Source organism: Centrocercus urophasianus, unplaced genomic scaffold, assembly GCF_019232065.1.
Source record: "Centrocercus urophasianus isolate 14NV4802_14NV808 unplaced genomic scaffold, USGS_Curo_1.0 seq_1076, whole genome shotgun sequence".
Lineage (NCBI taxonomy): Eukaryota > Metazoa > Chordata > Aves > Galliformes > Phasianidae > Centrocercus > Centrocercus urophasianus.
The window spans coordinates 12,528-22,259 of record NW_024884227.1 but is presented as its reverse complement, the minus strand read 5'-3'; the positions used below and the strand labels follow the sequence as shown (position 1 = coordinate 22,259).

The window sequence follows — 9,732 nt, the reverse complement described above, 5'->3', positions numbered from 1 at the left end:
CTTCCAGCTTGAGGCAAGGCAAAAATAAGAGATACATGAAATGAATACATAATAAGCATTTCAAGTTAAAACAGAAAAAAGAGCATGGCTCAGATAAGGTCATTTGCAATAGCTTAACAGCTTTTGGAATAATATTCCATGGTGATGATGAAAGACAGATGGAATCTGTGACTGTGATAAATCTTCAGTACTTAGAGATGAGCATGGACTACATGAAAATCTTTCAAAATGGAAAGACTCACTGGTATGCCCTTACCTTTGTCAGCTGCTCCCTTTTAACTTTATGCTGATGATCATAAAGACAATTGCCACAGTCTAGTTCAGGCGATGAGTAAATCCATGGACAATACTCAGTTCTGCAGTGCTGCCTGTCTTGTTACTTTTTTGGCAAAAAAGGCCCGGGGCTGAATGGTGCCTTCAGAAATACCTGACATTTCCCAAGCGAGCCTTGAAAGGAACACGTTCTATCATCTTCTTCTCCCTACATGGAACATTCCTTCTTAGCCCAGGTTTTTGATTCAACAGAAGGGGAATGCAAGCTCATCGAATGTGCCTGTAGTGTTTGTGGGTACAGCTCTCCTGAGTTCTGAAAAACCACATCTTTCTTCTGCTAAAGGTGGAGTTAGCACGCAAATTTGCCCAGAGAATACCAGCTTCTGTATTTTCCTTCATCATTCTATTCCATTTAGTCAGAGTTGCAGCCAGAGACCATTGCTACAAACACCTCAAATGAACTCTAACAAGGCAGAAAGAAGATCTGAACTTTAGACTAAGGATGACAGCCCTACCATTCCTGCCTGAGTTGGTAGCCCCATTATCTGGAAGCAGTTGTGAAGTGAGAACACACATGCACACACAGCTCCAGAAATCAGATTTCCTGCACCATGAACGGACCCCTTTCAACAGTCAATGTTTTCTCAGAACTTGCCACTTTCCACCCTGCAACAAAACATCATCCTTCAACCCAGCAGAGATCTGTGTTGCTTCCTTTATTTTTTGAAAGTGACAGTTTTTATGAGATAAGCAGAGGCCAAGGGGGGAAATTGGACATAGTGCTCATTTTCTGCTGATCCATACCTGTAACACACTCTGGGATCCTGTTACTTTCTGCAGCAGGTCATTTTTAATTGCCTTATCATAACATAGCTTTTAAAGCACTGAACATTAAGGGATTTAAACCTCTTTAATGCTCCTGGATGGCAGTCTCTCAAGACACGGTGGTCCCTGCATGGCCCCATGGTGCAGTGTGGGCTGTACCCCAATGATGTAGCGCATGATGCCACACTCCTCAACTGTGCGCACGGTGCTGCTGTGGGTGGCATCGCAGTCAGTGACGATGATGAGGATGCAGCGTATCTCAGGATGGGAACCATTCTCTGCCCTTGAGGGGTGGGGGTGGGCAGGGGGCAATGGGGACAGGAAGGGGGGTGTGGGGACACTGGAAACACAAAGAGGACCATGGGGATATTGGGAGTGGACGTGGGGATAGTGTGGACGGGGGGGCTCTAGGGATGGCAAGGAAGGCATGGGGACATTGGGGGCACAGAAAGGACCATGGGGATCACGGAATCACAGATCACAGAATCAGCCGGGTTGGAAGGGACCTCAAGGATCATGTAGTTCCAACCCCCCTGCCTAGCAGGGCCAACAAACACACACATTCAGATCAGGTTGCCCAGGACCCCGTCCAACCTGGCCTTGAACACGTCCAAGGACGGGGCATCCACAACCTCCCTGGGCAGCCCATTCCAGGCCCTAACCACTCTCCTTGTAAAGAACTTCCCCCTAACATCCAACCTCAATCTTCCCTCCTTCAACTTGGATCCATGGGAATCCATGTGGATGTGGGGGGTGGGTGGATAACACTGGGAGGCACTGGGAGGAGGGCATGAGGTCACGGTGTGGGTTTGGGGACACTGGGGAGGTGACTGTAGGGGCACTGGGGATGGGATGGAGGGAATGGGGACACAGAGGTGGGCAAGGGGACGTGGGGGTGGGAGTGGAGATGGAGCACTGGGACACTGGGGTGGGTGGGTGGACACTGAAAGCATCCGCAATGCAACATGGGGTGATGCACAGTGACCATGGGGTGATGTGTTCTTTTTTCTGTTGTTTCATGGCTGCATGGGAACTGTGAGGTCACAACCTAAAACAGTGATTGAGCACTTGGTGAGGGGTGTAGCCCTGCAAGCACCGGTGGGAGCAGTTCAGCTGGGATGGGGCTCAGCCTGGCTCCACCCCTCCCTGACCACGTTTAAGGGCTGGAAAGCATTGTGGCAGCATCTCTTCTTGGAGATTGTCTCTTTTGGGGTGGGGATCCTTTCTTTATGTTAGGGCTGTGAGCTTCTCCCTGTTTGTGGGGTGGTTTTTTTTTTTTGTTTGTTTGTTTTTTGAGGAGGGGGAGATCCTGACCATGTTGAAGGGCATGGAGGGGTGAAAACAACCTGGAGGCTGTTTTCTTTGGAGCGTGAGTGAGTATTGGTCCTTGGAATGGGGTGAGGGATTACTTCCTTATCTCAGGGCAGCAATGCACTTTTTTGGGGGGGATATCCTGTCCACATTGAAGGGCTGGCAGTCGTAAGGACAACATCTTTACTTGAAGACTGCTTCCTTAGGAGTGTGGGATGAGCTCTAGTCCTTGGAATTGGGGTGAGTGATTTTTTTAATGTATTTTGGGGCTGTGATCTCTCTTCTTTTTGGGGGGAATTCTGACCACATTTAAGGTTTTAAGGTCTGGCAGCCATAAGGGCAGCATCTGTACCTGGTGGTTATTTTCTTTATTGTGTGGGGTGAGTGTTTGTCTTTGAAATGGAATGAGTGGTCCCTTCTTTATTTCAGGGCTGTGAACTCTTCTTTTTTTTTTTTGTTCTGGGGGGCAAGGGGGGTCCTGACCACGTTTAAGGGCTGGCAGCCACCTCTACCTGCAGAATGCCTTCCAGAGAGTGTGGGTGAGTATTGGCCCTCAGGAAGGGGTGAGTGATTTCTTCTTAATTTCAGGGCTGTGAGTTCTGCCATTTTTTGCATATCCTGAACTGGATTAGAGCAGTACCTGTTATGTGTGTCAGGGCATGACAGTCAGCAATATGCTAGGGCTGCATGTAAACTGGAGAAGTATGAAAAGGCAACTGCAAATTGCACTATTTGTTACTAAAAGTTGTAAGGAGCAAGATTATCTGTTTTGTACCTTCCTCAAGGCAGTCTAATTTTTCTATAGAGGAAGGTAGGGAAGGAGGTGGTTTCTTTCACTATTTCTGCTATTTTAATGTCCTTCTCTGATTGAACTGTATCTCATTCTTTTCCTGTTCACAGTATGTTGTGCATTTCTGTATCACAAGGCTTTTAACTTTTTATAACTACCATAAACATAACATAACAAGTTGTTTTTTTTCTTTTGTTTGGTTTTTATTTGGTAAGGCTAAAAACCAGTTGTACTAAGATTCCAGGCTTGTCCTACCTGAAACCCACAGGACACACGCAGCCCAGCTCAGCTCACATTTCTACCTGCTCACCCTGCCACATCATCTGCCTCCTGGAGCAGCCCAGCCTGGCCAAGGGGCACAGGGAGGGTGTAGTGCAGTGCAGACAAATAGCATGGCCCCATGCTTAATGCTTTGCAAGAAAATGGTGTCAGCTTTCAAAGATTACAATTTGAAAATATATGAATTTGGAAAGAGTCTAGAGGCCCAACAGGAGAATGATCCTGGGATGGAACAAAGTATTCTGACAGTTTTAAAGGATGTAGATGCAAATATATGTTCCTTCCATCTTATTTTATTGATTTTTAATTAGGGAGAAACCTTGCTAACGTATCTTGTTTTACAAGGATTTCTTTTGCAAGCAGGTGTTCCACTTGGGCTCTGTATCATGTGTTGGCTGCACAGATACAGCATGCAGGTGGAAAAAAATGCTGCAGACTCTGAAGAGAGTAGAAGCAGGAGGGAGGCTGCAGTGGAGGAGAGAGGAAAGATGCACTTTGAAGCAGGGAATGCCCTGCTGATATGTTTTGAAAGCACTGCAGGCAGACTCCTTCCCAGAATTTCATCCCTCTCCCAAGGTCAGTAAGTAATCTTGTGCTTGCTTAGAGAGATTCTGGTTTAGCTTACTAGTGCTCCTATTGCACTTGCTTAGGGAGTTTCTGCTTGCCATCTTCTGGGGCTATCAAAAATGGATACCTGTGTGTGTGCATATGCCATTTGTCTCTCCATCATGTTGATGTCTGAGTCGCTAATGGCCCTAGTCATTCACTAGTCCTAAGGCAGCCTGACCCTCCAGAATGGGGGCTGCAACAACTTTCCCAAGATCAAAACAGCACTGTGGGGAAAGGAAAGATCACACAACAAGCTTAACAGCCGCTCAAATGGTGCTGGCATTACCATCCCTGCTTTTCCATCAGGAAACAAATGTCCTACCACATACAGTCCCTTTTCTGACACAGCAAAGGACGTTGAACCTGGGAGTTCAGGGAAGCGGAAAGGCTGGAGAGGGATGACAAGCCTAGAATCAAATCTTTGATGTGCGTTTATAATGCTGTACAGAAACTGCATTTCAGGACAGAATGATTACTGATTTCTTAATGCTGCACATCTCTACAGTCCCCTCAGAGACATCAATCTTAGGATGATAATTATAAACCTGTCATTGTGACTGAGTGGAAACTTATCGCTATCTGCTGGGAAATGACCAGTGCTCTGTTTCTCCCGCTCCAACCACATCGCAGCATGGCAAGCAGCTACTGAAAAGTACAGGCTATTATAAAGCAAAGTTTGCCATAGCCATAGGACACACCTCCAGCCAACTTTTATTAGATGAACTCCCAACTGCTGCCCTTAAGACAACACTTAATCCATTAACGAACAAGTTCATTAGTTATTAGAATCCTTTATATTATTTTTATCATGGTATTGAAGCAGTCACAGCACAGAGAGAGGCTCCTTAACAGGCAAGGTGCTTCCACAAACCCCTCTGCACACACTTGTTCTGCCTGCTGGCCTACAGTTAAATGTTTCCACAGCTAAATACTTTTATTTAGGGAAGGTTCTCGTGGAACAGTTGAATAACCAAACTACCAGGAAGACTCCCACTGACTTAAGAGTGGTCAGACCAAACCACTGGAGACTGGACACTGCAGAAGTTTGCAACTCACTCTAAAACAAATAAACTCAAGTTCCCAAAGCCTGTACAAGGCACAGGAACGTCAAAGATTGTTGGTTTGGTGGTTCCCACCCAGTAACATCACTTGCCTCCAGCCCCCTGCTTGACCCGAGGCACGATGCAAGGCTGCAGCCCAACGCCAGTCATGGTGATCTGCAGGAGGGCTGGCTGTGAAGCCGTCGTCTCCCAGCTGCTGGCCCCAGCTCTCTGCAAGGCCTGACCCCTCAGCACAGCCATTTACAGACCTGCTAGCTCCAGCCAGTAGCACAAGTCAGCATGCACCTTGCCCTCTTATGGAGCTCCAGAAGTCCCCAGCCTTGCTCAGCCTTCACCTTCTCAGTGTGAGACCACACACTGCACCGCATCAGGGAACTGATCCAAGCTAAAAATGCCTGATTTATTTTTTGTCTCTTCACTTAGAAAACAAACCTGACAGAGAACCAGGCACGTATAACTCCACCTATACATATGCCTTGAGAATAGTCATCGCTGACAGAAGGGCATGCAGGCCACCTGGCAGTCCTAATGTCTTTAAACAGTCTTACAGAGATTTCCCAAGGTAACGAGTGGCAGCCCACAAGTCCAGTACCATTAAAGCATGTCCAGTTTAAAACCTAGCACACACGAGATGTTCAAGCTCCTGTGATACTGCTGGGCTGCAGTTTGCTCCAGTGCAGAGCTGCAGTTACACCTCGCTAAGCACCAGGCCCCCCAAACCCAGTGCTGAGTCTCACTGCAAGCAGTGGATAACAGTGCTCATAGAAACCAGGCGCAGGAATTTAAGAGGAAAGGCAAACTATTCCTCAGCTGCAAACTGGCTGTTCCCTTCCATGCCTCAATATTTCATATACTAACGTGGCCAGTCAACATCCCCTGAGCTTTTCACTGCCCAGATCTTGCCTCCAAGATACAGGTCTGCTCCAATAAGGGAGAAACAGATGGAGAAGCTCAAATTGGGAACTGGGGATCAGGTCCCATATTATTCCTGAGGAAGTCCTCCAGCTACACAGCGCAGTATCAGCACCTTAACTTCCATCTGTCTTAAAGGCTACAATTCAATTAGTGCAGCAAATCCTTCCCTTTTCTGATAACCTCCCCTGGTCCAGCACCTACACATAGCCACCACAGGAAAGCAAGAACATCCCTAATAAATCTTATCTACCGAAAAGGTGGCTAGCAAACAAAAAAAATGTGAAAGAAAAAGCATCCTCCAGGGCACATAGGCCGCATAAACTAAAAGCAAAGGCCCAAAGCACAGCACTTGCCATCAGCCTCAATTAGCAGCAAAGCAGGGTTTGGGAAAACAAGGGCCTCTTCAGAGCTGCTAATAGGGCAAGGATGAAATTGCAGAATTAAAAACAAAATCTTCCCACACACATTGATATTCAGTGGGAATTACATTTCAGCTTAAAGTCAGCCAACACGCATCGTACTGCAGCAGCTCTTTGAGCAACCTTGTTCACAACTGGAAATGGATCACATCATCACAGCTCCACCATCCACATCATGCAGAGCAAACTGTCAAACAAAATCACAAAATGGTTCTTGTAAGGTACCCCCCTTCAGTGTAAGGATTTGACCTATTTTATTACTAAATTATTGCTCTCACACAAGTTTCCATCACAAATATCCATCAGTGCTGACGTTTTTACACCAGTGAGGTATTCTCAGATATGTATACTCTTCTTCCCCATTTCAAAGATGTATTGGACAGATCTGCCCCTCCGGGTACCTCCTGATGGCCGCATCCCTCACCCAGGAAGACCAAACAGAGGCCACAAGAAAGGCTGGCCAGTGGAGCAATGTGCCAGCCCCATGGCCCTGGCACAGCCCCTCTGGGGGGTCCCGGCACTTGCTGCGCCCACACTGAAGCCTGCAAATGCCTCTTTTCCAGCTTTTACTCCAAAGGCAACCACCCCATCGTGTCTCTGCTGGCCAAGAAGAAGCTGATGGCCCAGGTGAGTGAGGCAGAGTCCTGCCACTAACACCACTGCCTGGAGGGCAATGGGGCAGCGAGCAGCACTCACCCCAACCCAGAGCCCAGCCGGCTGGCAGCCAACCCCCCTGGGAGGCAGGACCCATCGCAGTGCTCCCCTGGGAAGACAGACAGACAGCCTTACCCAAGAGCTGAGGCTGCACCCGCTATCTTCACCGGCTTCTTTCATACATACTGCAATAATGTGCTGAAACACATCAACTGCCACCCCTTTGGGGGATACTTCTCCAACTTGAAGGATTTCTTGGAACCACAACCGGAGAACATGGAGGACAACTGGGAGCAGCCCAAGACCTGTGAACCAAAGCGTGGAGCAGAGAGAGCCCACAGACAGCCACCTCTGCTGCTGCCAAAGCCTGCTGGGTGCCCCCTGGAGCCAGCTTCAGCCCACTGACACAGAGCCCCACACCACCCACAGCCAAGTGGAACCAGGACGAGGCAGCCTTGGGCCTGCAGGCTGTTTTCCCCTTTGTCCGCGAAACTGAAGGCAGGGGCAAGGGCACTGGCTCACCCAGGGGCCACCAAGAATTGGCCAAACACAAAGCCATCATTTCCAGACCCAGCTGTGCCATTCCACTCTCACCCCAGTGCCTCAGCCCCAAACGTTTACAAGGGAGAGATACTGCATTTCCTGATGAACGTCAGCAACCCTCCAGAGCACCTAAAAAACCAGGCAGCCCCACCAAAGCCGTCTCTCTCCATTATCCCCTTCGTTATCCCTGTTGTCCCCAGCCCTGCGATAGCCAGCTTGCGCAGCCCCCAGGCACCACCACCATCCCACAAGGGCTCACTGCAGCACCAGCTCTACCCCACAGCGACGTGGCACAGCCAGCACACCTACAGCACTCCACACACCTCCGCTTTCCACTGCAACGCCAAGCTTGCACTGGATCAGCCCTGGCCCCTCAGAGAGGCGGGCAGCGGGATGCCGCAGCACTGGGATGCTGTCAGAGCTGCTGTGTCCCACGGCCAAAACGAGCTGGACAGTGTCATGATTTAAAAAGAGAAGGGAGCAGAATGAGTTGCAGAGGTTTTCTTGCTAGAGATGCTGTGTCCCCGTGCAGTTTTGAGGAGCCAATGCAAATACACAGTGGATGTTCCCACCTTGCCATGCTGTGCCCAGGATGTCCTGCAGCTCCCTGGTACAAAGCCCCTGCTCCCTCCTACAAAACCATGCCATTTTATTTCTGAAGTATACTGCCTTACAGCAGGGGCTACTGAGGTTACAAAGGGCTCAGGACAGCAGCGAGCATCCATGGGAAGCACACTGGCTGCTTCAAAATGGGTGCTGGAGAGTAGCACCCAAAACAAACCTCACTGGATGGTCCCAGCTGGTGGTGTGTGGGGGGTATGCTTGATTCCTGGAATTAGGGCTAGGTTGCAGGGGAAAAAACAGCTTCACCTTAGCAGGTGTGTTTCCTAAGAGTTCCCTGCACAAACTGAGACTTACCTCCGTTTTTTTTTCTGCACTGTTTTTGGCATCTTTATTCCAGCCCCAGAGTTCACAGCTGTTTCCTGGAGCATCCATGTGTCCCAATGTGGGTGCCACAGGCTGAAATCAATGTGCAGCGATGGCACGGAGAGGCCTCCTTGCTCTGGAATCTACCACAGACAGACAGCACCTGGGATGCCATCTGTGGAGAGAAGAGGAGCACTTTTGGTGGAAGCCAGATGACCCAGGACCACTCCTGAGGAATCTGCGAACCAGCACAGAATTGCAGAGCACATCTCTAGCTGCTTTTTGCCTCTGCAAGCTCCCACTGAGCCACTGCAAATGACCCAAAATTTTTGCTGCAGCCTCAGGACTTACTTCTCTTGTGCCAGCTGCTCCCCACAACTGTGGGGTGTCCTGGGCACCCTGCTATGAGCTGTAAAATGGAAGGAGCAAAGAGATGCTCATCCCTAAAGGGACACTTGCTCATCCACAAAAAGTGAAAAGAAACACAGCAGGCGCAGGGGGTAAATAAGCTCTGAAGGAACACTTCTGCTGTTTCTGAGGAAAGGGAAGGACTTGGGATAGAAAGTAGAAAAAAAGACTTATCCCCAGGTAGCACCGGTCACTCCATGCTGCTCTAAGGGTGACACTAGGTGAGAAGAGCTCTCACTGCTGCTGAAATAGGTCAGACCAGCGTCATGAAGCATCACAGACGCAGCCAGTTCTGCATCCTCCAGTGTGCACAGCAGAAAGGCATTGCATGTGTGGCAGTGTCCAGGCACGTTTTGCCCCAAGAGCCCTGACACCAAAATGCATAAAGGTGACTCCAGCACATGAGCGAGGACATGGACACAGGGCTCAAGTCGTTCCTCACAGACTGTGAGCAAGGGCGTGAGAGCAAAATGAGAGACGCTGTGATCCTCAGGGTATCTCAGCCTCGCAGAGAAATTGTGACTACAGCCTGTGGGATACAGCTGGGCTGCTTAAGAGCAATGAGCATCCACAGCTGACCCACACCTCTATGAGTCATGTCCACAGCTGATGTCCACAGCTCCCTCAGATGCTGGAGTAAAGCTCAGGCTCACCCAGGCTGTGTCTTTCCCTGAACTGCTCCCTTTCGCAGTGAAAGCTGGCAGAGCTGGGCCCATGG

At 49.2% G+C, this 9,732-nt stretch overlaps 1 pseudogene; it reads left to right on the top strand.

The window, feature by feature from the left end:
- Positions 1-6,852: 6,852 nt before the first annotated feature.
- On the top strand, positions 6,853-8,147 carry LOC122167915 (annotated as a pseudogene).
- The last annotated feature ends 1,585 nt before the right edge of the window (positions 8,148-9,732 follow it).